This window comes from Sus scrofa, chromosome 4 (genome assembly GCF_000003025.6).
Source record: "Sus scrofa isolate TJ Tabasco breed Duroc chromosome 4, Sscrofa11.1, whole genome shotgun sequence".
NCBI classification, from domain to species: domain Eukaryota; kingdom Metazoa; phylum Chordata; class Mammalia; order Artiodactyla; family Suidae; genus Sus; species Sus scrofa.
Genome location: NC_010446.5, coordinates 74,713,223 through 74,740,618, shown reverse-complemented (window position 1 = coordinate 74,740,618; position 27,396 = coordinate 74,713,223). Strand labels below are relative to the sequence as shown.

General features: G+C 45.4%; 1 protein-coding gene across 3 annotated transcripts in view; it reads left to right on the top strand.

Moving 5' to 3' along the window:
• The window catches only part of FAM110B (family with sequence similarity 110 member B), a 134,536-nt gene that overhangs the window by 5,370 nt on the left and 101,770 nt on the right, over positions 1 to 27,396 (top strand). For all 3 annotated transcript variants that reach the window (XM_013988070.2, XM_001925806.5, XM_021089349.1), the window contains exon 2: positions 24,873 to 24,967. The gene's annotated coding sequence lies outside the window, so the exon portion shown is untranslated. The remainder of the gene's footprint in view (positions 1 to 24,872; positions 24,968 to 27,396) is intronic.

Below are 27,396 nucleotides of genomic sequence, written 5' to 3'. Positions count from 1 at the left end.
GAGGCAAGTCGAGTTCAATTATTTGGAAGGACTTGGGGTTCCTGGGTAAGTGGCATCACCTGCCTCTGGCTTGGAAGCTGGTGTGGAAAAGAGTATTCCGTGGAAGGGGTCTTTCTGGTACTAAGAAGGCATTTACAGGCCGCTGGCATCAGAGGTCAAGGAAACCACAGACACTGCACACATTTAGAACAGGTGCCAGATTTCTGGGGGGTTCCAGGCTTTGTTTTTCTCTGTTACCACCCTGCCGAGGCCGCCCTGTCCCCAGCCTCTCTTTGTCCCCAGGTCCCAGGTCATTTTATCACAGCCCTCATTCCTGAGGGACGTTGTGTCCTGTTTCCGCGTTGTTAAAGTTTCTCCACGTTGAGAGGGTCACTGTCATGGGGCTGTCTCTGTGGTGCCTGGAACGGAACCAGGCCACACCTCAAGGCTTAGTCAGTGACCTACCATACAGGTGACACTGCTGACTGCGGGGGTCCTTCCCAGGGGACCGAAAGGCACAGCAGAAAAACCTGTTCTCAGACAGGCTCTTCTCTGACTCCTTTTTTTTTTTTTTTTTTTTCTTTTTTTTTAATTCTACAGCCACACCTGCTGTGTACGGAAGTTCCTGGGCCAGAGATTAAATCCAAGCTGCAGCTGCAACCTACACCATCGCTGGAGCAATGCTGGATCCTTTAACCCACTGCACTGGGCTGGGGATCAAACCCCCACCTCCACAGACACCCGAGCTGCTGCAGTCAGATTCTTAACCTACTGCACCACAGCAGAAACTCCTCTGACTCTTTTTTTGTGCTGAGATGATGGGCCTCCCAGTTGAGGAATATAAACAGCGGGCAGGCTCCTAACCGGCCTTGAGATAGTGTTTGGGGAATGGAGTCAGAAGAGACAGGAAGCTTCTATCTGGGAACGTGGGTTTCTCGGGGCAGTGGGACATGCTCATGGTTTTGCCCTGCTGTCTCAGAGGGTGTCACCTGCCTGTCTTCAAGCACATGTCGCCAGAAGCTCATTTAACACCTGAGATGCCAGCCTCTAGGCAACCGCCTCCTGCTAAAAAGCACAAGAGAACGTGGCAGGAAATGTACCTGCTGTTAAGGGACCGGGGCTTGTCACACTGCTTCGGCCCCCAGCACTGAAACTGGGCCTGAGCTGGCCGCCTGGTGGACCTGCCCAGTCAGCACCAGGACTATGGGTTATTCCCCCGGTTTCTAAGTTATGTGACTTAGAATACGGTTTCCCCTTCCAGTGACTTTGGTTAGTGCACTGATTTCAGTGCTCTTTGTATTTTTCAAAAGGAAATCCTACCCATCTTAGAAATAAGAATGTGCGTATCTTCTTCCCCTGGCTGTCATCTGTCCCAGTCTTGTGTGTGGGTAACAATCATTGGGTGAAGTTAGTGAAGAAAATGTAAAGAGGTATTTTCACATCCTTGTGCAGACACTCCACAATCCCAGGTGTGTGTGTGTGTCTACTTATTCACACACGTGCAAGCTATTCTCTTCCTGTCCCTGGCTTCCCGGAGCCACCATTTCCGCTGATGGTCAGAAAGGGACAGCTGGAAAGTGGGAAGTCAGTGGTGTCAGGAAATACCAGTGAATCCTGATCGCACTTCCATGTTTTGACATCATTGTTAGCACGAGGTGACTTTGGAGGTGCCTTGTACACTTGACTGTGAGTTGGTGTTTTTTTTTTTTTGAGTTGGGGATTTTTAAAATCCTTTTCATCAGTCCTGGGCCTGGTGCTCATTCAAATGATCACTGATTGGAATGTTGTGATTTTTAAGAATCAGATGTTTTTCTTCTCAGTAAATTTTGTTCTTGTTCAGTGACCATGAAGGAAGAAGAGAAATCGCTGTGTTGATTTGAAATTTGACTCGCCGGTGCTCTTCGCAGCTTCTGTGGGCCTGTTTTAACCAGCAAAGGTCTAGGGGCTGAACATAAACCTTCTTACAGTGTTTTGGCCAAAGTGGCCACCATTTTGCGTTGGAAATACTTCAAGATCTTTCTTTTATTTATTTTTGTCTTTTTAGGCCCGCACCTGCAGCATATGGAGGTTCCCAGGCTAGGGGCTGAATTGGAGCCACAGCTGCCGGCCTACACCACAGCCACAGCAGCACAGATTCTCAGCCACATCTGCACCCTACATCATAGCAGCGTCAGATCCCTAACCCACTGAGCGAGGCCAGGGATCAAACCCACGTCCTCCTGGTTTCTAGTCGGATTCGTTTCCACTGTGCCACAAGGGGAACTCCCTTTCCTTGCTTTTTTTTTTTTTTTTTTTTTTTTCTTGCTTGCTTTGCTCTTGTTTGTATCATGAGTTGGTTTGAGACTAGAAACAACCAGGCAGCAGTTTGGTACAAGGTCCGGGGACCATGACTGTAGTGGGTGGCCTTGGCAGATTCCAGTAGGCTGCCCCCTGGTCTTTATTAAAGTCCAGGGGAGAGTTCCCTCTAGAATCCTGATCTCCTTAGATGAAACTGAGTGAGGCCGAAGGTACATAGAGCCCAATTAGGTTTCACCATTAGGCCATGGATGCCATGTTCTCCACAGCCAGTGCCGAGATTTTGGTCAGCTGATGAAATGACTAGTGGTGTCCCTAGCTGCTGGCACCACTTCTGTTTCCTAGGCAGTACAGACATGCTGGGTGCCAGGTGCGCGCTGCTGCCTGGCTGGATGGAGGTGGAGTCTTCACTTGTCCTGAAGCTCTGGGCGGCTCCAAGCAGGTGGCCGCCTCCTGAGCCCTTCATCTCCTTTCTTTATTATGGGAGGAAAATAAAGCTTTGTCTTTTGTCTTCGGCCAAGCCCACAGCATGCAGAAGTTCTTGGGCCAGGGATTGAGCCTGTGCCGCAGCAGCAACGCAACGCGAGCCACAGCAGTGACAATGCCAGATCCTTCACCTGCTAGGCCACCAGGAAACTCTTTTTTTTTTTTTTTCCATTTGCTTTTTACTGTTGCTTTTTGGCCCCTCCATCCCCTCCCTCTTTGAACAAAAAGCAGTACAGAGCAAACACTGTATCAGCAGGCATTCTCTGTCTTGCATTTTGATATGTAAAGAGCAAAAGCTCCTGTGAGAAACTTCCTTCTACCAATAAGAGGGTCAATTCCTCAAACCTAAAGCCTAAAATAGCAAGAAGCCTAGGAGCAAGCAAGACAGCTTTTGTTTGTGCTCGTAGGTTTTAATGCTTTGTGGTCTGGTGAAATGACAATGTGGGAACATGGAAAGTGTGCCTCTGGGCAGGGGTGACTTGTCCACCTGCCTCTGGGCGAGGCCTCTGGATTGATGCGGGAGGCAGCCCCCATCCCCGAGGCTGTGCTGCTGCCCCAGATGCTGCGGCCCACTGTCACCTCAGTGCTGTGCCCTGTGACATCCTTTCTGGGTTTCCCCTCCACCCGATTCTGAAATGTGTCTCTGCTCCACCTCCCGGAGCGCCTTCCCCTTAGTCAGCAGCAGTCCTCTCCTACTTTCTGGCCGAGACCCTGCCTCAGCCCTTCTTCCCCTCCTGCCTCTACTGCGCCAGCTCCAGAAGGAGCTATGTTCCCCACCTGCCACGTGCTCAGCCGCTCCAGGCCTTGCCCAGGGCCCAGGACCAAGTCCTGTGAATGCCGCCCTGCTCTGGGCTTCCCTGACCTGCCCCGGGGCATCTCCCCACCACTGAACCCGCTGCTTCCTCTGCCGGGAGTACCTGTTCCTCTCTGCGTCCTGCTCATCCTGAAAGGCTCCGTCATGCCTCCTCTCTAATTATTTCCCTTGACCTCTTGTGGTCTGAATAAAAAGAACAGAAGAACCAATCATGGCTCTTGTGATATTCAGGGAACTCAATACAAAGGCACAAAAGCATATCTCTGCCTTTTCTCTCCTCTGAGATTTGCCAGAGGGACTGAGTCTTCTGCTACCTGGGGAGAGGTTCGCATCTCAGGATTGAAGCGGAGGGCCTCTCGGGGGCTGAAGGGGTCCCAGGTGGGATCAGGGTATCACTGTTCATCATGTCCTGAGAGACCGTGGAGAAGACCAGAGGTGCCAGAATTAAGATAAATGCCCTGGATTTTCAGCAAATACCAACAGATCCTAGACCTACACTGCTTGGTATGCTGGCCACCAGCCACATGTGGCTGCTGGGCACTTGCTCTCTGGCCGGCCTGAATTCAGATCCTCTAAGTGTATAGTACCAGATTGTGAAAAAAGAATGCAAAATAGCTCATTAATAATTTTTCATATTCCCTGTTGACAGGATACTAATTTGGGAATGATTGGGTAAAATAGATTATCAAAGTAACTTCGCCTGTTTCTTTTTAACGTGCACTATAGCTACAGGAAAATTTAAATCCCACCCATGGTTCAGCTTTGTGGCTTGCATTATACTTCCCAGGGAGGATGTTGTTTTAGACTCCACAGTTCATTGCTTCATATCCTTGGCAGCATTCTAAAATATAGTGTTAAGCAGATGGCTGTGCACTTGTAGAAAAGGAAGTAGTCATCAAGATAGTTTCACCAAGAACAAATCATGCCAAGCTAACCTCATTTTTTTTCATAAGGTTACTAGGCTAGAAGAGCAGAGCAGTCCTGTAATTCACATTTGAGACAGTTCCTCTGTGAAGCTCAAGGACCCTTTAGGGAACCTAAGTTGTAGTTGATGGCATGACTTTGTCTGTGGCGTGGCTGCGGCTCTGGTATGGCTGTGGTGTGGCTGTGGCTGTGGCTGTGGCGTGGCTGTACCCGGTTGAACGCCGTTCCCAGAATATCTTATATTGATCGTTGTGTCAGGAACAGGCTGGAGGATGTGCTCAGGCTTCTCATAGAGCTTATTTCATTGTAATGACGTGAGGGGACATCAGCAAGGTCATTTGTGATGAGGCCAAGTGTAATCAGGTTTTGGCGGTCTGAAGAAGGTAACCCACACAGCCAGCGTCTGGAACTCATTCACTGAGCACATGTATGAGGGTGTGTGTGCTCTGGCGCTAGGCTGGAGGCTGGCAGAGTAAGGACTAACGAAAGATATATGGTCCCTGACCTCTCGGGTGGCCTTCAAACTATTATTTTTCAAGGAACATTCTGGCTTGGCCCACCCAGTCCCTACTTGGCTGCATCCCTGCAGAAGTGCATCCTGTCAGGGCTTTTGGACCTCAGTTGAAAGTTGTGGACCTTCTGACCTCTTAACAATCTAAGAGGCTTGTGGACAATTCCTTCTGGACTTTGTATTGTCCACCTTCTTCACTGGTTCCCTCAACTTTGATCTTTCTCGTGTGTAATAAGTGGCTGTACACAACATTTAGGTGGTGAGGAGTTATCTTAGACCCTCCTAGAATGGCCTCCCTGAATGAGTAGCCCTTGTCCGTCCTGCTGTCCACTGTGGTTGATGGCCACATGCTATCTCTTCCTGTATTTTTTATTTTATTTTTTTAGTCTTGTTAGGGCCGCACCTGTGGCACATGGAAGTTTGCAGGCTAGGGGTCCAGTTGGAGCCATATCTGCAACCTACACCACAGCCACAGCAACACCGAATCCTTAACCCACTGAGCGAGGCCAGGGAGCCAACCTGCATCCTCATGGATACTAGTTGGGTTCATTACCTCTGAGCCACAATGGGAACTCCTCTTCCTGTATTTTGGTGGAGACATCACTGCATCCTGCATCATTATCACCCAGTGTGCTCTACAGTTCAGGCATCTCAAAATTTGCCATAAGTGTGCCAGGCAAATAATTTGATTATAAACAATAAACTTTAGGCAAAATTGAAGCTCAACTATAGTAACTGAGAAGGAGATCATGGCTATTTTCTTCTCTTTCTTGACCTGTTCTTATGCTTTAATTTTCTCTGAGTCTTGAAATTTTAATCTTCTGTTTGTCTCTGATTTTATTTTATTTTTTTCTTGGAGGCATCTCACATGGTTTTTTTTTTTTTTTTGAGGGGGGAGAAGGCAAGGTTTAAAATAAAACTAGAGGCTTTCTTAATATAATGTTTGGTTTATAAGTTGGTTGGTTGTTTAAACTCTTTACATTGGGAAGGTAGGAGTTTTATATTTGACCTTATATTATATTAAATATTTTGATCGGCAGTGGGCAGCTTTCCAATTTTTTATTTATGTACTTTTTGTAGATGAGGAAAAACCTTTCAAGGTTACTTTTTTGTCCGTTCAGGGTTACAAACCTTATTGAATGTTCCGCTGGGGGCGGGGGGTGGGGGAGGGAAGTCTCACAACTTCATTATATCTTGAGCAGAAAGTCTCAAGCAGGGCTTGGTTATGTTTCTGGGTCCTGAACAGGATGCTTTCTGGGCACCTTAGGCTGGTCACAGTACCTGGCACGCAGACTATGGGCTCCTGTGCTTGTGTGGGGCTGCTGGGGGTCCCTTGGGATCACCCCATTCCTTCTCAGAACAGCCTGCGGGTTTGGTGCTACTAAGGTCCCGCTGAACATGGTGCCAGGAGCTGAGGTGGAATCTTTTTTTTTTTTTTAATGGTTGATGTGCAGTGTTCTGTCAATTTCTGCTGTACAGCAAAGTGACCCAGTTATACATACACAGGCATTCTTTTTCTCATATTATCTTTCATCACGTTCCATCATAAGTAATTGGATATAGTTCTCTGTGCTATACAGCAGGATCTCATTGCTTCTCCACTCCAAATGCTGCAGTTTGCATCTACTAACCCAAACTCCCCATCCATTCCACTCCCTCGCCCTTAGCAACCACAGGTCTGTTCTCTATGTCCCTGAGTTTGTTTTCCTTCTGTAGATAGGTTCATTGGTGCCGTATATTAGATTCCACATATAAGTGATGTCATGTGGTATTTGTCTTTCTCTTTCTGACTTACTGTCAATCTCTAGTTGCATCCATGTTGCTGCACATGGCAGGATTTTCTTCTTTGGCTGAGTAGTATTCGGGAGATGGAATCTTTGAGGTGCTGGTCAGTGAGCCACCCCTGGGCCTGGGCTGTGGGCACCACCCTCCAGCCTGGCCTTCCCTTTCCTGGCTCCTGCATCTCACCACCCTCACCTGGGCTGGCGGGGTGGGGTGAGCAGTCTCACCTTTATCTCCCCTGCCTGGACCCTGTGGTCCTCTCTACCCTGGATGTCCCTTCTGCCTCTGCCACCTGCCAGGCCTCAGGGATGGGCAGCAGGGGTCCAGAAGGGGCTGCACAGGCCCGCTGTCCCCCACCCCGAGGCCGAGATTATTTCCATCTCCATGCACATCAGCTTCATCCATAACCTACCACTGCTGTGGCCGTTTCCAGCACCATCTTTTTTTTTTTACTTCTCATTTTGGGTTTATTCCATCATGCTTAGAAGCTGAGTTGGCTCCACGGTAGATTTAACAGAGTCTATTCAGGGCACTGTCCCAGGAGCACATTGCTGGAAAACAAGGTCACGTCTCTCTTTGACACCGAAATAAACTGATAAATGCTTGTAACCAGAGCAGGAAGGGAGTAAAGTAGCCGGCCTTGGGTTCCACAGCGCTTGCTGCCACGCTGGGGCGGTGGGGAGGCTGGGACCTGGGTCCCTGGGGACAGGATGGGGTTTTCTTAAGATCCTGGCCTCTGTGTGTGCACGGTCAGGCATTTGCCTTCCTCGCTCTCTGGCTTGGCCAAGGGCCAAGCAGAGTGGGAACTCTCAGGGCGAACTTGGCATCACACGTTATCATTTTTCCTTGAGAGGCCTCTCAAGATTACCTGCTGCCGTGGTCCTTCCTTTCGACCCCAGAGGAACACCGGGGATTCTGCAGCATCCCAGTGTGAATGGGAGGAACGCTGGGGACACTGAGGGCACCTCTGGGGTGACAGTGACGCACAGGTGGCTTGAGGAGCCCTTGATCTGGGTCAGTGATTTGCAGACTGTAGCACACAAGAGTCACCCAGAGGGTGAAACACGAATTGCCGATCTGTTCTCTGAGTTTCTGGTTCACTGGGTCCTGGAGGGCCTGAGAATTTGCATTTTTAACTCATTCCTTGGTGATGTGGAACCGCTGATCTGGGAAAGTTCTCATTTTTGTCTTTGTTTTTTAATTTTTTTTTTTAGGGCCACACCCACAGCATATGGAAGTTCCCAGGCTAGGGATCCAGGTGGAGCTATAGCTGCCAGTCTACACCACAGCTCACGGCAATGCCAGATCCCTAACCCACTGAGCGAGGCAGGGATCAACCCTCGTCCTCATGGATTCTAGTTGGGTTCGTTAACCACTGAGCATGACAGGCACTCCAAAGTCCCCGTTTTTAAAGCTGCCTGATGCTTGATTTGACAGCTCCTTGGCACCAGAAAACTTTACAGTATTGTGGGTGGTTGGGGGGAAAGGGTGGTTGTCTTGTTGGGGAAATGCTGGGAAGACGGAAAGGGACATAAAAGCTGTTCCTAAGGAGGGGACCTCTGTGTCACACACAGGCTTTAACTTTCTCACCAAGAATCTGAAACAAAGTGGGTAATTTTTTTTTTCAGGGCCACACCCACTGCCTATGGATGTTCCCAGGCTAGGGGGTCAAATCGGAGCTACAGCTGCTGGCTTACACCACAGCCACAGCAACGCCAGATCCTTAACCCACTGAGTGAGGCCAGGGGTTGAACCCACATCATCATGGATCTTAGGTTTGTTACTGCTGAGCCGTGACGGGAACTCTGATAATTTTTAATATAACACCTGTGCTTAATAAGCCACGGATGTGTTTATTTTTCTCTAAGCATTTTTATATTTAAAGTATCAGTTCAGTTGTGATCTGCTTTTTAGGGTACCAATTAGTAACCATTTTAAGACATTTAAAAGCAAAACTATGATCTTCATATTTTATTTTAAAATAAAAAATGTAATAGACGTCTGTTCTTGCAGCATATTCAGCTTTTATAAAATATTTTAAAATGTAGCAAGTAGCAGATATCTTTGTTCATTAACATCAAGACTTTGAGCCATAGAAATGTACTCATTTCCTTAGATTTAAAAAATGTTCTTCTTGGAGTTTCCTTGTGGCACACCCAGTTAAAGATCCAGCATTGTCTGTGCAGCAGCTTGGATCGCTGCTGTGGCTCAGGTTCTACCACTGGCTCAGGAACTTCCACATGCCTTGGGGGCAGCCAACAAAAATGTTCTTATGAAATAATATCCTTTTCTTGGGAATTTTAAAATTTTTAGCTGAGTTATTGCTCTTCCTTACTTTCAGGCAGCTCTTTTTTTATTGTTTTAGAGAACATAAAATTTACCTTCTGGAACACTTTTTATTTCAACAAAAATGAATGTAGATACTTATTAAATTGATTAAATTTAAATGAATATAGTGAAGATAATTTCTAAATTGAGTCCTAAGTCCTGAAGTAAAATTGCCCTCAGGGAGCTAAAACCTTCTTTTTTTTTAAGTTACAGGGATTTGAAGTGACATCCAGTGAAACATGTATTCTATAATTAAAGTCAGTCCTATTTGGAAACATATTTGACTCATAGAATTCTGAACTATTTCTTAATATATCATTCAACTCCTTCTATTTTTATGGTTTAATTATATAGTTGACCCATTTAATCTGAATGCCTCACAAAACAGAATCCAGGGTATCTTTAAACAATTTTAGAATCTGAGCAGTCTGATGTTTCTTTGGGGCCAGAGGGAATGAGAACATGCATTCTCTGTGTCCCTTTGATGGTCTTTTGATCTATGAAATAGATACTTTTAGATAAATGATTTATACGGGGCCAAAAGAACGCTGGGCATTGAAATAAAATCTGTATTATCTACTGTTGCATAATGAGTGACCCCAAAGCATATTGGCCCCAAATGATCGAAGTTCCCACCTTCCCGTTTCTGTGGGGATTCTGGTGTCTGGGCTGCAGTCACTTGGAGGAGCTGATTCCCAGGTGGTCCCGCTGGATGGCAGGTGTGTTGATGCCGCTGTCGTGGGAGGGGCTCCGATCATCCTCACTGGGGCCTTTCCTGGTGCTTTTTGAACTCTTTTGATTAGAGGTCAACTTCTTGGCCAGGGGAACACCAGATGGTGATCCTCCGTAGTGTCCTGGACTGGCTCTCTACCCAACTCCAGGTATTCAGCAGGTGTGTCCTGAGATGCTGACTTGTGCCAGGAGATGCCATATGCCCCAGGAGAAGGTGATGTCATGGCAGAAGATGCAAGTGTGGGAGAGGACACGCCCAGAGAGGCTTTCCCGGAGAAATTCCCATCTGAGCCCAGTTGGGTCTACCTGCCTCTTCAGGCAAGGGGATGTTAGGTAGAAAAGAGAAGGGCTGGTGGAGGGCAGTTGGTCGGGGGAGAAATTCAGAGGAAAATTCTAGCCAGAACTGTAGGACCAAGTCAAGGACTAAGCCCTGAAATGTCAGGGCAAACTGGGCCTTTTGGGCAGTTTAGGTTTGCTGTGTACGTGAAACACTTGAGCTGGGGAAGGAGTCTCAGAATGGAGAAAGCTAGCATGGCAGGTGCAAAGCTTGGACTGCATCCTGCAAGTCTGCCCTGTGGCATCGCTCAGTGTGTCCACGTGGTCACGTCGTTCTCCAGGCGCACTTCTCATCCTTCAGCTGAGGGCTGAGTACCTACTAGGTTTAAGGCTTTCCACTGCTTCCCTTACCCCTGCAAGGCCTGGGTGAGGGAGGTGAATTGACTGGCACCAGGTCATATGGCTGGTGAGAGCTGGGCAGAGTGTTTATCTGTATCCTTGTGAAAATGGAAAGGCAGAGTTAAATGCAAATTGATTTTTTCCAGCAGTCGCCTGAGAGACACATATTTAAATAAAGACTTCAGGGAGTTCCCGCTGTGGTGCAGCAGAAACAAACCCAACTAGTATCCATGAGGACGCAGGTTCTATCACTGGCTTTGCTCAGTGGGTTGGGGATCCAGCATTGCCTTGAGCTGTGGTGTAGGTTAGCAGCTGTAGCTCCAATTCAACCCCTAGACTGGGAACCTCCATATACCACAGATGCGGCCCTGAAAAAAAAAAAAAATAAATAAATAAAATACAGACTTCAGAGTTCTGCCCTAGGCTTATGTTGGTGGAGTGGAGGACCCAGCTTTGCTTTAGGCTGGGACCTTGTCTCAGTGTGGGTGGGAGAACTGGGGAGAGGGGATATGGCCTCTTTTTTTGTATAGGTTAAGGGGCATGTAGACCAAAGGACGATTTATTGGGAAAATTCTAAGGAGCATTACAGCAGTATTGTCTTCTAAAGTATCTCCAGAGTTTCTTTAAAAAATAAATTGTGAAAGAAAATACCCGTAAGCTTCCGTATCTTGGAAAACAATACACCATTGGATATTTGATATTTGATTTGCTTTGATGATTGGCATTTGATTTGGTATTTCATTTGAGGGAGTAGCTGAAAGATGCTGATGAGGTATTTGATAACTTGTACCTGAACCAAAAGCTGAGAACTGCCTGAGCACAAGAGCCCAGACCAGTATTAACGTTCTGGGATTACACAGGACTGGAGAAAACCACAAAGAGTAAATTCTTGAGAATTATTTTAAAAAGGTACTTTGGTTTTCAGGATGGCTCTGTATTTCAAATTTATTTAGAAAAGAGCACTAGTTAATTACTATGTTTTTAAAGGCTCAAATGGATATATTCAAATTTTCTCCACCCTTATTAATTTTTTTCTACTTGTCTTAATTACTGCGTGCAGTGCTAAAAATATCCAACTATGTGGATTTGTCTGTTTTTCTCCTTAATTCTATAAGTTTTTGCTTTATTTAGTTTAAGGTTCTCTAGTTAGGTGCATATACATTTAGAACTCCTAATGTCTTGGCATTGAATTGACTCATCATTATGTAATGTGCCCTCTTTATCTCTGGGGAGTCCTCTTGTCTTGAGGTCTACTTTATCTGATGTTAATGTAGCCACACCAGTTTTTATGATTAGCATGTGCATTATGTCTAACTAGCCATTTAGATATCTATAAATGGATACAGATATGTATGGATATACACACAATCATGGTGTATGTATATATTACTGTATTTTATGAATATATATATTCTCTTACTTTTAGCTTACCTGGCTTTTACACTTTAGTTATGTTTATAAATTGCACATAGTTAGGTGTTGCTTTTTTATCCAAGCTTGAAAAGCCCCCCCTTTTAATTGAGGGTTTTGTCCATTTACATTTAATGTAATTATTGATGTAGTTGATTTTAAATCTGCTCCCTTATTATTTGTATTCCTTTTGTCCAATGTGTTTGTTCCTTCCTGCCTGCCTCATTTTGGATTAATCAAATACTTTTTAGTATTTTATTTCACCACCCTGACTTTTTAGCCAAGATTTGGTTTGATTTTTTTAGGATTGCTCAGGGGATATGTGTGTGTGTGTGTGTGTGTGTGTGTGTGTGTGTGTGTCATCATCTCCATTGAATTAATATTATTACATCACATTTAACCTAAGAATCTTCTCAGCGAATATCACAGTGAAGTGAGAAGTGAACATTCAGATCCCTTAGAATTGAGCCAAAGTCTGAGTTACACTTTTAACTATCTTGAGTGCACATAATCTGCCTTTTTCATTTTTGTCAGAATTTTAACTTGGATAAAGTTGGATTACAGTTTTCACTCTTAATGATTTGCCTTGGAATTCACAGAAGGAAGCTTCATGCAACTGAATGAGCTGTGCTATGTCTCTCTGTTTTCTAAACTTTCTGCTATTACTTTCTTAGAAATTTGGGATAATCAGAAGACTTATTACTAGGAAAGGTCATTTGCTTTGCATTTGTTGTTCTTCCAGATTCTAGTCTGTTCTATCACGTCACACTGCTGTGTCGGGCTTGTCTGTCTGTCCTGTACCTGTGGCCTCCTCATCCCTGTGTCCAGGCTAGCAGGGCACAGCCCTCAGATATGGAACCTCCACGGGGTGTGAGCTTGCCTGTGAAGGGCTTTGTTCTGGTTGCAATTAAGGTCCTCAAGGCTGCTTTGCATTTATGACTCTTCCCTAGACTCGTAGGGAAGTATGTTTTTATTTTTTCCAGGTAAAATTTCTTATTACCATGAGATCAAAGGTCTTTTGTGTGCTCTGTATCCTAACTGGACATGGAAGTCACATATGCATTTTTAAAGTTATAACTGGAAAGGATGAAGTCCATCCATGAGTTCCCTTGCCCTCTGGCCTTGGGTTGACCAATGGAGAGCACTGGCAGACGATCAGTGCCCAATTGAGTGTACTAAGTGGCATTCTTCTAAGTTTTCCTCTTCCCAAGACTAAAAGCTGTGATATCTGTGCTGTTCTAATGAGCCACTGCTGGTTACTGATACCTGCCAACAAAACAGGATATCTGAAAGGGACTGAAAAATAAAATCAAGCATTGTTCTCCAGGACCTGCCTTGAGATAAACTCCTTTTCAGCTCTGAAATTGCCTAATCAAATGTAGGTCAGAGAACAGGAAGCGTTCAAGATACAGCATGAAGGGCTTTCATAGCTGACATAGTCTGTGTGGGGCGCTCCCCGACTGGGTGGCTTACACAGAAGACGTTTATTTCTTACGGTTCTGGAGAGCGTGAAGTCCAGGATCAAGGTGCAGGCAGATTTGGTATATCGTGAATTGGCTTCCTGCTTTATAAACAGCAGTCTTGTCTCTGTCCTCGCTTGGCAGAGGGGTGAGGAAGCCCTCTGCGGTCTTTTTTATAAGGTCACTAATCCCGTTCCTGAGGGCTCCATCCTCATGAACTAATCACCTCCCAGTACCTGCACATTGGGTTTAGGATTTCGATGTATTTATTTGGGGGAAACACAGACATTCAGTCCATTGCAATAATGTTCCTACTACTACTGATTGAGAGGTAGTTGATTATTTACTGTTTCAAGTTCCAAGCCAGGGGTTTTAAATGTGTGATCATTTAATTTATAACAGCTTTGAGCAGACCCGAGATACAAATCTGGGATTGTTTGACTATAAAATACCTTTATACCATAGACCTTTTACCACTAAGCTGTAAATACTTCCTTGTTTAACCTTCCTTGTTTAACCACGTTTTGGGGGATGATTAATCAGTTTAATTTAATGTGTTAGCCTGTCCTGTCAATCACTTTTGGACCGACCTGCTGTATTTTCTCTAACACCTACTTTATTGTGACATTGACATGAGGGTAGATCACGATGGAGATAAAGGAATTCAAAGACTATGTTTGTGAAACATACAGTTTAGATGGAAAAGTAAGGTTCACATAAAATAGCCAAACAGCCAAAAAATGCTACAAAAGATCATATAATAAACACTCTCTTTAATGGAACAAGCCGTATTTCTTGCCATGCAATTTAGTATTACCGTTGAGAGAGCAGAGCTGCCTTCAGTGTAATGGGGCCATTAATTTGTTGTTTCCTCTTCGTGTCCATCTTCCCCTGCCCGTCCTTTATGTTGGCATTAATTTCCCTGAAGTGCTCACGACAGCATATGGCACTTATTGAGTATGAAAAGTTCACTCCTGGGTGAAACCTTACCACGTGTTTTACAGACGTGCCAGGAGGCGGTCTCACACCTCCACTTGCTCAGGCGCACTTGGGGGGGCGGGGGGGCGGCGCTGAGGGTTTCGGCAGGTGGGGCAGGGAGGAGGGGGTCTGAGCAGCCCTCGTAGCAGGGGTGCTGCTGATGCTGGTCTTTCTGGAGGCGGCTGGTGCAGAACAGCTACAGTATCCTCCCATTTACAGGAAGGACTTAGGTTCATAAAGACACAAAGTAAAGTGGTAGTTGGTTGCTAGGGGTTAGGGGAGTGGGGAACGGGAAGTTAGTATTTAATGGGTACAGAATTTCTGGAGTTGGATGGAGGTGATTATTGCACCGCAGTGTGAATGGACTTAAGGCTCCTACATTTTATGTTATATATATTTTACCACCATTGAAAAAGTATAATCATATAAAACATGATGCTCAATAAAGCCTGTGTTTTAAGTGTTAACAAAAAGTGCCCAGTAGATTGTAGTACACTTTATTAACATTATGCTAGGAGTTCCCATCATGGCATAGTGGTTAACGACTAGGAACCATGAGGTTGCGGGTTCGATCCCTGGCCTCGCTCAGTGGGATAAGGATCTGGCATTGCCGTGAGCTGTGGTGTAGGTCACAGATGTGGCTCAGATCCGGCGTTGCTGTGGCTGTGGTGTAGGCTGGTGTCTACAGCTCCGATTAGACCCCTAGCCTGGGAAGCGGCCCTAGAAAAGGCAAAAAAAAAAATTATGCTGAATTTTTGTAGGAGAGCAGAAAATACTAGTGTTGATGCTGGCACTGGTCTCCACTTGCTTGTTAATGAGGTGAGTAGCTTTTTTTTTTTTTTAAAGAAAACCAAAAGTGGAGATTCTTTGGCCTGAACTCATTGCCACCTGCCCTGGAAAGCACTTCAAGGGGACTCCAATTTTACTTCTTACCTGGGTGGGAGAGCTCCAGACCTCAGGACTGGAAGCAGAGGTTTCTCTCTTGAGGACCAAAAAAGGAATGTGGGAAGGCCTTGCCCATGTGCTCCATGAGCATAAGGAGTTTGTCTTTCAGACAGCTGCAGGGATACCTAGAGGCCCTGTTGTCCAACACAGATTTTGTCGTGGAGACCACTTTGTTAAGAAATGAAAAGAAGAGACTTGAATCTCATCAGCACGCTCTTATTTGGTATTTAGAGATGCCTAGGAATGTGGAGAATTGCCAGTTTATAATCACAGCAGAAAACAGAGATTTGTTGACATAATTTCTTGGCATGCTATTCTAGGGTTATTTAAATAGCATTATGCAATTTCGATTTCTGTTTTTCAAGGGACATGGTGACTTGTTGAATAGAGAGCCATTTAAAAATTATGGTTTATGGAAGTAGAATTATCATAGGATCCAGCAATCCCATTTCTGGGTATCTACCCAAAAGGACTGCAAGGCCTTGAAGAGATGATTGTACAGCCATGAGCACCGCACCGTTCTTCATGGTAGTTAAGATGTGCAGGCGGCTCAAGTGTCCCTCAGAGGATGAATGCCACCCAAAAGGTAGTCAGTACACACGGCAATGTCAAGCCATGCAAAGGAAAGAAGTTCTGACACAGGCTCCACCAGGGATGAAACTTGAGGCCACTGCTCAGTGGAGCAGGCCAATCCCAAGAAGACATATGAGGAACTTAGGTTCTTAGAGACGGCGAATAGAATGGTGGTTGCCAGGGGCTGGGGGAGGGGAGTGGGCAGTTTAATGCACCTAGAATGTCAGTGCTACAAGATGAAAAGTGTTCCTGAGATGGGTGGTGGTGACAGTTGTCCAGCATTTGAATATATTTAGTACCACTGAACTGTCCCCTTAAAATGGTGAAGATGGGAAATTTTATGTGTATTTGACCACTTGGAAAAATTTAAAAAAAATGAAAGATCAGCCTCCAGATAAGAGAAATGCTTTCCTTATCTGTATTTATTCTTGAAGGAACTGTCTTTCATAACATAGGTTAATAAGGGATTTTGCACATAAAAACTTGAGTAACACAAAATATGTGTCTTCTGCGATAGTTTATGCTGCATAAAGAAGTGCAGTGACTTTTGCTTTTTTGAGTTTTTTGAAGAACCTGCATACTCTTCTCCACAGTGGCTTCGCCAGTTTGCATTCCCACCAGCAGTGCATGAGGCTTCCCTTTTCTCCACACCCTCTCCAGCATTCGTGAGCTGTGGTCTGTTTGATGAAAACCTCTCTGACAAGTGTGAGGTGACATCTTACTGTGGGTTTGATTTGCTTTTCCCTCATAATTAGTGATGTTGAGCACCTTTTCATGTACCCGTTGGCCACGTGTATGTCGTTCTTAGAAAAATGTCTCTTCAGATCCTCTGTCTGTTTTTTTAAATCGGTTTGTTTGTTATTTTGATACAGAATTGTATGAGCTGCTTGTGTGGTTTGGATATTAACCCCTTCTCAGACATATCATTTGCAAATATTATCTCCCATTCAGTCAGTTGTCTGTTTTGTCGATGGTTTCCTTTGCCGTGCAGAAGCTCTTAAATTTAATTAGATCCCATTTGTTTATTTTTGTTTTTGTTTCCCTTGCCTGAGGAGACAGATTCGAAAAATATTGCTACAGCTTATGTCAAAGAGCGTTCTGCCTGTGTTTTCTTTGGGGAGTTTATGGTTTCCGGTCTTGCGTGTGGATCTTAAATCCAATTTATGTTTATTTTTGTAAATGGTGTGAGAAGTACAGTACTTTGGAAGGACTGTGCTGACAAAAAAAAAAAAAAAAAAAAAAAAAAAGGAAAATATCCCTTAATATAGTTTAGATTTAGGAAATCTCTGCTGTTGTGCAAGTTTGAACATTTTTAAGAAGAGAGGCTCCTCTGTACTTTGTTCCCAGAGTAGCATATTCGTCCCACAGAATATGTCAAGATCACGCTCGCTGATATTCGCATTCTTGCATCTGAATAACAGCCCCACCCACCTGTGGCTGGTATAGAGTCTGGGAACCACCGAAGACTCTGCTCTGTTATTTTATTAATCGTTGCTGAATGAGGTAGCATTTCCAGTTACTGACTCACAACCATTAAAACCCTGGAAAATGACCACATTCATAATTGGATCATAACCAGTTGATAATGTGCTAGGGTTTAAAAGCATGCGTTTGTATAATAAGCTATGTGCCAGGGTCATTCCAAAGGGTATTAAAAACGAATATTCGAGATGGGCAACACTCTTGTTAAAAAAATGTATTATTTGGGGAGTTCCCGTTGTGGCGCAGTGGTTAACGAATCCGACTAGGAACCATGAGGTTGCGGGTTCGATCCCTGCCCTTGCTCAGTGGGTTAACGATCCGGCGTTGCCGTGAGCTGTGGTGTAGGTTGCAGACGCGGCTCGGATCCCGCGTTGCTGTGGCTCTGGTGTAGGCTGGTGGCTACAGCTCCAATTCACCCCTAGCCTGGGAACCTCCATATGCCTCGGGAGCGGCCCAAGAAATAGCAACAATAACAACAACAACAACAACAACAAAAGACAAAAGACAAAAAAAAAAAAAAAAAAATGTATTATTTGGAACCAGGTGCATTTATCCTTGAAAACAAAACTGTGACAGCGATGTTGTCCTAAGCATTTTACTGGTTTCTCTGTGATGATATTTTCCAGAAATTTCTCTCCTGGAGACACGTGTCTGCCACGTGCTGTTGTGCCTAGAGTGTCAGTGAACAAGGCGCTGGGCTGCATCTGAGGGAGTGTAATGCAGCTTGTCTGGATGCTGCTGCTTTTCTCTAAAACCTAAGGGACTAGAAGGCTCAGTTTCAGAGCAGTCCAAATAAATTAATTGTTGGAATACATAAAAAGCCTATTTTTAGGGTGAATTCACAGCATGTGAGGAGCAGGGCAGGGAGGCAGTTGGGGCCTTTTGCTTTGAACCCCAGGAAGATGTCGTTAGTTGTATAATCTGGCCTTTTGGGAAATAAAAGGTGATTTTCTAGAATGTTGAGAAATCTGTGATTTTTTTTTTTTTTTTTTGTCTTTTTGCCATTTCTTGGGCCACTCCTGCGGCATATGGAGGTCCCAGGCTAGGGGTCCAATCAGAGCTATAGCCACCGGCCTACGCCAGAGCCACAACAATGCAGGATCTGAGACGCACCTGCCACCTACACCACAGCTCACGGCAATGACGGATCTTTAACCCACTGAGCAAGGCCATGGATCGAACCCGAACCTCATGGTTCTTAGTCGGATTCGCTAACCACTGAGCCACAACAGGAACTCCAAAATCTGTTATTTTTAATCAGGCGACCCCACTGCACCGGCGTTTTTACCATTTTTGCTGAAACGCCTGCTCCAAAGCAGGTGTCACTTCCGTTTGCTGATGGAAGGCGGGCAGGAGGGTGTGAGCCATCTGCCCCGTATTGAGAGAGGCCATGGTGCCAATTCCTTTGTGGCTCCTGGTGATACGGTGGCATTTAATCTTCACAGTGAGCCTTGGAGGCCAGGGCTCCAGTTATCTCCATTTTCAGGGCAGGAAATCCTGGCTTTGCGAGGTTTACTTCCTCAAGGTCCCGTGATGCGTGAAGGCGTGAAAGCAGGGGTGAGCCCAGCTGATGGTGAAATTCCAGTATGTCCAGTAGGTACTTGTGGTTTCGGGGCTGTATCCCTAGTCAGGCTGCCTGGAGTCCTTAGGGAGATCCCACCACCACTTCCATAGCCTCAGGGCACCAGCGTTTGCACTGACTGGCTCTGCACCTCCTGCACAGTGCACACTGACACCCTGCCGATGGGTGTGGGAGCAGACAGGACCTACAGAATGGGGGTCTCTTGGAATCCCCGCCCTGTTCAGAAATATCTAGGAAGTGTCACATCCTGGGGCCCTAGGGTTTAAGTCCTAGGGATTAAGATAACCAGGCAGGGTTTGTGGTTTATCAGGGAGATGCTGCCGTAACTCATCTTTCTAAAGGAAGTGAGTGTTTAGATGCACACGGGTGAGGCGCCGTGGACAGGAAGAGGGGGGACGTGGTCAGAGGGAGGCCAAGGGAACACTTCTCAAAGGAGGAATTGTCTGTGTGTCTGGAGAAGTGGGGGTAGCTCAGAGAGTGTCACAGGCCGTGTTGGGCAAGAGGGAGCTGGGCCCTGAGACCAGCCCGGGAGGGAGAGGGGCAGGAGAGGTAGAGTTTGGCTTCGATCCAGTAGGTGATGGAAGGCCAGCATGGGGTTGGGCGTACAGGTCATGGTCATACTGGGATGTAAGAAGATCCATCCTGCTACCCCATGGATGGCTGACACTCGGGGCGTTGGGGGCGGGAGGTTGCGCAGTGATGGAAGTGGTCCAGGTGATGCATGATAACGAAACATGAGGAAGAGAGTGTGGCTACGTTTTCACTTCCTCAAACTTGCTGCTGCCAGGTCTCCCCGCTTTACGAGGACGTCCATTCCAGTTGGAGGTTGTGCAGCACTGGGATGCTTTTACCGTGAGCCAGATTTGCCTCTGTAATTTCCACCACTCGGGTGATGTCTATTGCCCCATAAGGTGGTTCTGCTTTCCACCCCCAGCCCCAGGCACTTCCTCAGTCCCCTTCCTAGCTGTCCCTGTCCTGGTTTGTCCAGATCTGAGAGTCCTCAGCCCTTTGCAGGTACAGGGTAACTCCAGGCTCATGCATCGTCTTAGAGGTGCCGGGCTTGTAAGGTGTCCATCCAGAGCATAACAGAACCTTACACACACCCCCACGCCAGTTGCCCAGGCTAGAGCACAGCCGTACTTGTGTATGTTTGTACTGAATTCTCTGCTTGTGTTAGTTCAGCCTGTGTTTTCACCAGTAGTTATGCCGTAGCTGAGTTGAATGCTAAACTGGTAGATCTGTTTCAGTTGATTAGTTTATACCTTTGACCGTGGAGCACATTACTTACATTTTTTGGAGGATGAACTTTGTAAGGTCAAAGGCTCTTTCTTACCTAATCCTGGTGTCTTTTTCCATCTTGTGTCATGACTAACACATGGCATAGCCCTCCAGGAAATAGTTGTTGACTGAATGAATGCAATATGGGAATTTTTTTTTTTTGACCTGTATTTGACATTAGCACTAGGAAATCGTTTCACCTTCACACATTTGAAATCATGTTCTCCCACACAACATTTTAGCCGTTTTTAACCTCGAATTAGCTGTAACTTTGATAAGCCTGTCTTATATCTTGATTTAGGTCATAGATAAGCATGTCCAGTGGGCTAGGAGTAAGCCTCGTGGATGTTTAAGAAATATTTCCAAATTAAGGCATCAGTAGGTTTTAAGGAATAGTTTGAAGTTGATTTATAATCTGGCCACATGTCTTTAAGTTTCCACGCTTGGTTTTTTCCTGCACATCTCCTGGTAATTCTTCTTTCTCTTGTGTTACCCTCTGCAGATCATCCATCATTCTAGGAAGAGTATCCTTTTACTTTGAGCAGGTTTATCTTAGACACATCATTATTAGGCTGCTCTCTGGGAAGCTATTAAAAAGCCACAACCAATAGGTCGTTGGCAGTCGAAGAAGAATGGAATAACTTAGTTATCCTATAAGCGGTGTTATTGGCTATTGGTTTTCCTTTCTTGATGGTGTCCAGGGACTTCGCCATCCTTGACTGCTATAATCCTGGTTAAGTATTTGAAGTTGTGGAGGACCATCCATTGAGGGACTTTCAGAGCGTGTTGTTAAGGTTAATGACTTTCAGGTTAAATGATGGTGACACTAAATTGTGTTTTGTTTGTTTTTAATCAGTTATGTTGAAGTCATGTATGTCAATTAAATACACTGATTTTAGTGTATAATTCAGCGAATTTTCACAAAGAGGCACAATCATGTACCCACTGTTACAGTCGTGATATAAAATGTTTCTGTCCTCCCCACGTGGTCGGTTATGCCTCTGCAGTTCATCTGTCCCCACCCCCAGGCCCGTGGCAACCGTCGATCTGCTTTCTCTTGCTAGAGTTTGCTTTCTCTAAAATTTCCTATCTGTGGGTTTATGGAGATAGTCGTTTGTGTTTGGCTTCTTTCCCAGAGTATGTTTTTGAAATTTGCTTATGTTTTGTAGCATCAGTAGTTCAGGAATGTTTATATTGCGAAGTCCAGGCTCTGATGGGACACACCCCAGTGTGTCATCCATTCACCAGTTGACAGACTTTTGCTTTCTTTCAACTTGGGGGCCGTTATAAACAAGACTACCCTGAACATTCTTGTACACGTCTTTCTGTGGAATTCGTGCCTTTCCCTTTCTCTCGGGTGAGAACCTAGGCGTGGAATCCCTGGGTCGTCGGCTGAGTGTATATTTAACTTTATAAAAAATTGCCAAATTCTTGTGCAACGTGCCTGCAACGTTTTGAACTTCCCTCCAGCATTGTATGGGTATCCCAGTTGCTCTCTATCCATGCAAACACTTGATGTTTTTGCCCTTTTAAATTTGGCCGTTCTAGGGAATCTCCAGTGGTGTCACATTAAGGTTTCATTTTGACTAATCGTATTGAGGATCCCTTCTTGTGCTTGCTTGGCATTGGTTTGTTTTCTTTGTTGAGAGTGTGTTCAAACCTTGTCCTTTTTTTTCTCATGATTTTGTCTAGCACCATTTATGAGTTAATGTGAAGAATTTTAAGGATGGTACTTTGTTGCTGACATATTTTCAGTAAGGGAATGTTTTTAATGGATATTTGATTTCCTGCACCACTGGGGGGGGGTGGGCACATGTAGTGGGCATCCTTTGCCACCTGTTGGCCTATTTCAATTTCTCTTGCCCTGCTTCCCCACATATACTCTTTACTGAATCTGTCAGTTTCCCTGGGGAAACCACATGTGAATGTATAACTACCCCTCTACACACACTCACATGTAAACATCCGTCATGTGCAAACCTTGACTCACATGCCAACGGCGCAGGCCCCCTAAATGATCCCATTCTACAGTCGGCAAGGACACCCTCTCATGCTTTTTGGTTCCTTAGCAACTACCACCATGCAGGGTCAATTACTGGGGAGTCAGCAGATGACTGTCGATGGGGGAAAGCTGCTGATGCGGGTCAATGAAGTGCTCTTAAGTAATTCTGGGGTTTTAGAGAAAGAATTCTGTCTGAACTGATGGATCTCATAGTAAATTATCTTGAAATCCTTACTTTAAAAACTGCTTATGTTGGCTGCAAAATACGCCTGCATTTTGCTCAATTGCTATCAATAATATCTGTTGGAATAGATATTGTAGCAAAGCTATGATTGTGATTTGACTATGCGTGAGACACGGAAATTCTATTTTTAGAGTAGATGTTTCTAGGTTAGACACCCCAAGAGCATCCCCAGTTTCATTTCGGATTTCTCATGGGCCCTAATGGTTTAATCCAGCTGTATATGTTGAGCCAAGGCAGAGTATGTTCTTGATCATACTGAGCAGTGTTTTGTATTAAAGTTGAGTTGACTCGTCAAGTAGTATTTGTGCTATGTAGAATATTAAATGTGTAGAAAGATGCAGTTATGAGCTCTAAAGAGGTTGTTTATGGAAATGATGATCTCATAGAGCACTGAATTGGCACCTAGCAAATCTGAGGCCTGGGACCAACTGTGTGACTTTGGAAAGGTCACTTGACCAGTCTGAGCTTTCATGTCCTCAGCTTTGACATGGGTCAATTGAAAGAATATGTGCTTTGACTTATTTTTATCAGGATGGTTTTGAGGTCCCATGACAACTTTGAAAATAAACCCAGTCCTGAAGTTCTTCGTATATGGTATTATTCCTCATCCCAGTCATAGTTGTGTGACTTTTCTGTCTCTGAATCATTTGAAGAAGGGTCCAGCTCTTTGTTGCTCTCTCTCGTCCAATGTATGAGAAGGACAAGGCAACAATGATGATGAAGATGAAAAGGAATTTTTGATACAATTTTAGGACAAAGCAAAAAAAAAACTATTTCCAGAATAGCAAAATACCAAACTTTTTACTTTGTTATCATGAGTTGCCGTCCATTCAAATTAGGTCCAAAGGTATTTTGGATTAAAATTTTCTCTAATGTCCTATTAAATGTCTATGATTTTATGCATTTAAATTCCTGGCATCCCGTACATTTCAGCAGGCAAATAAAGTAAAATCTTAAATTGCAGGCAGTAAGCAGTCACAAAGCACCACAGACCTCGGAGTTGATAGTTCTGTTTAATTTAGTTCCAATTTGGACTTGATGTTCTTGTTGAACCTTTTTAGGTAATGATAGAAAGGAAAGTAGATTATTTTGAAAGTTTTAAATGTGAGAGTGGGCATGATCAGTCTTAGTTATTATTGAAATAGACATTTTCAGGATTTCTTTTGTTATTGTATTTTTAATTTTTTTTTTTTGAAGCTCTTCAAAATCCAAGTCAAGATTTGCAGCCTCACTCATACACTTCTGGTGTATTGTTCATAACACATCGCTCCCGAAAGGAGATAATGATGGTTGTTGTGAAGATGGCATCAACCTTAATGAAGTGATTCTCAGACATCATCTGTTGATGTCCCAAGTGCCTCCTTATGAATTTTACAATTGATGACTCCTACAACCAGGCAAAACATAGAGTAAATCTCAATTCAAAAAAGACAGCGGTTATAGTCAGAGCCTCTTCCTTCCCTGTGTGCTCGCTCCTGCTTTCAAGTAAACAGAGATGCCGTTAGCTGGACCGATGGCACGGGCTGAAAGCAGAAGCTAGAGAGAAAGAGGATGGTTCGGTTTTCCACTATGGTGTTTTCTCACGAGTTGCCCGATGTCCAGATAACAGTTACTTTCAGGATTCAGCCAAGTCTCTCCAAAGAGGATAAAAACATTTATGTGTCACACAGACCTGGGGATAGAACATTCCTCAAAATCCTCAGTTTCTTTCCCCTTTCGTCAAATGGGGGGGAAAAAAACCTTGTTTCTGGGCTGACCACGTGCCCAGACACTTCATTACATCCTTGCTAAAAATGAGATACGGAATACTCAAAAGTGGGGGAGTGTCGCCTGCAAGGGCCACCCTGACTCCAGGAGAGAGGAGACGGGGACAGCGAGGCACGCGGCTGTGAGGCCCTGTCCCTGGAGGACAAAACCAAAGAAGAAGCTGACCTGGAGCACCTGGTTCCCCACAAACATGAACAAAGTTTCTGCAAGAGCAATGCTATGGCAGTCAGCCTCCCCAGATGAGCAGTCGTTAGTGAGGTGACATCACTTCCAGCCGGGTTTCCTGAATGAGAAGGATGCCTGAGATGCTCCGGGGAGGTCGAGCTTAGAGTGGGGCAGAGCCACGGGGTCTCCAGGCTGATGGCAGCCCGCAGGCTCAGGCTCGCTTGCTTGTTTTCCATTTGATACAGAGTCTAGTGGTTGATTTTTGTCTTCTGATCAATTTGAAGTTGACTAGAGCAGCTGTATTAGAAAGAGGCTTTGGACCCAATTTTTTCCCAGGTATATTAGGAAATACGCTGTCTCTGTTGCTCGGTGAAATCGGTTTCTTTTTAATGAGACTTTAAAAATGAATCACTTCTTTCTCCCGAATAGTTTTTAATCTGGGCCCTTTTATTTTTTGCAGTCTCCAGCTGGACCTCCAGGGCACCTAGCCTGTTCCTGCTGAGTCCCAAATTGGAAGTTAACAGGACTCTCTACAGCCTGAGAGGGAAATAAAAGGTAATTACATGTTAACAGGTATATTGTTAAATTCCTGTATACATGTGTCATAAAGTCAAGACAACCCTTTTCTTGTTGGGTAGAATTTGGTTCCCCCTCCCCCATTTCCCCACTGTTCCCCCCGCTCCTGAAGTCTTCTCTTCCCTCCTTTATTGGTCTCCTCCTCCGCTCCTTCTTCCTCTCCCCTTTTTTCCTTGTATTCACTCAGAAAACCTTTGTAGAGTCTGTCCTGTGGGGTCACTGGCAGGAATTGAAGGGATGGGTGGAAGCTGCCCCTGAGAAGAGCGCCCCCCCACTCCATGTCTGCAGGTGTGGCCAAGAGGCTGGCCCTGCTCTCCCCTCCTCCTGTTCTGTCCCCAGAACACCCCGCCTTGGCCTTGAAATGCATGCCCTTCCCCTGGCTCTCTTGAAGTAGCCTGGGTGTTTGCATGCAGTGGCTTTTTCTGCAAATTCTGTGGCTGTTGAACTTCCTTGGTTGGAAGGGCCGTCACTCATGGAGGTGGGTAAGGTGGCTGCAATGGGCTGTCCCTTGACCATGAATTTGTAGATTCTCTCACTTAGCATGAGGCCTGGTTTACTTTTTCTAACCGATACAATCCATATCTTGTAAAAAAAAAAAAAAAAAAAAGCACACACACACAACTAAATGATCCTGACCGATAACATAGACTGTGGCTGTCTCCGTCAAAGCCACTCTCCAGAAATGATACTGGTTAGAGTTGGGTGCACACAGTTTCAGCATGTCCGTCTCTGTGCATCTGCTCATGTTAATAAGGGCATTCCACCTGTAATAAGTGCCTCACCTGGGGGGGGGGTGGGGAGAAATGTCGGGACTAAAGGGGGTTTCATCATTCCTGCTGAACCTAGCACCTTATTTCTTTCTTGTGTTTGGCCCTAGCTAATTGAAATAGCAATTTCTGGAGTTCCTGTTGTGGCTCAGTGGGTTAAGAACCCAACTGGTAACCATGAAGATGTGGGTTTGATCCCTGGCCTTGCTCAGTGGGTTAAGGATCTGGCGTTGCTGTGAGCTGTGGTGCAGGCCAGCAGCTGTAGCTCCGATTCGATCCCTAGCCTGAAATGGCAGTTTTTGTGGGTAGGGGACCTCTGGTGCTCCCCCCACCTTTTCCACCGGCTCCATCCAGCCCTCACACACCCTGAGATGTCGCTGCCCCCACTCGATGCCACCCAGCTGGAAAACAAGTGGCCACAGCTCCACAGTGCTCGGTCCACCATTCTCCTGGGGAGACCTGTCTGTCTGTCTGTCTCCAGCCTTGTTAGCAGCTGAGGGGCCCCCCCGGCCTGTTCTGCTAAGTAACCAGGAGCCAGGGGGTGGGGGGGTGCATAGAAACGAAGCCATTGATGGGCATTGAGTGGACACAGGGTGTCATCTGGGGCGGGGCTGTTCTCCTGGGGAGCCTGTTTGCTGGTCACTTGGAGGCTCCGGGGACCGTTGAGCTGGGCCGGTGATGGGGCAGTACTGATTTCCTTACTGTGAGTTTCTCCAGGGAAATGGGGGGGACGGCCCCAGACTGATAAGATGGCTTGTGAATGCGGGGGTCAAGCTCTGGCCCACCCAGCCCCAGCCCGCTCCTGCCTCCTGTGTAGAACATCTGCCCGTTCAGCGTGTCAACCCGACAGTGTGTGTGTGTGTTGACAAGTTCTGTTATTTACAGTCTCATCATTAGATTATTAGGTCCCTGTCTACACTTTGGCCACAAAAGTTTGAATTAACTAAAAGTTTAAATTAAAAGGTTTTGGTCAAAATTGGCTACTGGAGTTAAATAATTCTTTTATTCTTATCAGTGTCAAATTTTGAAATAGAAAGGGCGATATTTCTCAGGCTTTTATGAAATTTCTTTTGTTTGTTTTTTGGGGGCTTTTGGCCGAGCTCGTGGTCCATGGAAATTCCTGGGCCAGGGATTGAACCCATGCCACAGCTGCAACCCGAACCACAGCAGTGACAACGCCAGATCCTTCATTGCTAGGCCACCAGGGAACTCCCCATCATTCTTAAATGAGAAGTATATTAAAGTATTATCACCCCTATGCTGTGTGGTTGTTCCAGAACTATAAAAAGGGAAGCAAATGGAAATCTAATAATATTTGATTCTACCGCCGCTGAATGAAATGAGGCTTCTAACAAGGAAACACTGTGACTTTCTTCTCCCTCTACTTTGAACCCCAAATGCATTTGAGCCGTGGCTATATTAGAGGATTTCTTACCATTCGTTTTACATATTTGCTCTCTGTACACTTGAAACAAATGGCATTACTCGGCTTAAGAATGTCTTTTGAAGGAAAAGAGTCACCCCAGAAAGTGAATGTTTTTGAGCCCTTCTGGTGGCAGAGGCCTGCCTTCTCCTTGTGCTGGCCTGGGGTTGGGCTGCCCAGGGGCACGGGGAGCTGCACTGACGATGCAGCAAGGGAGC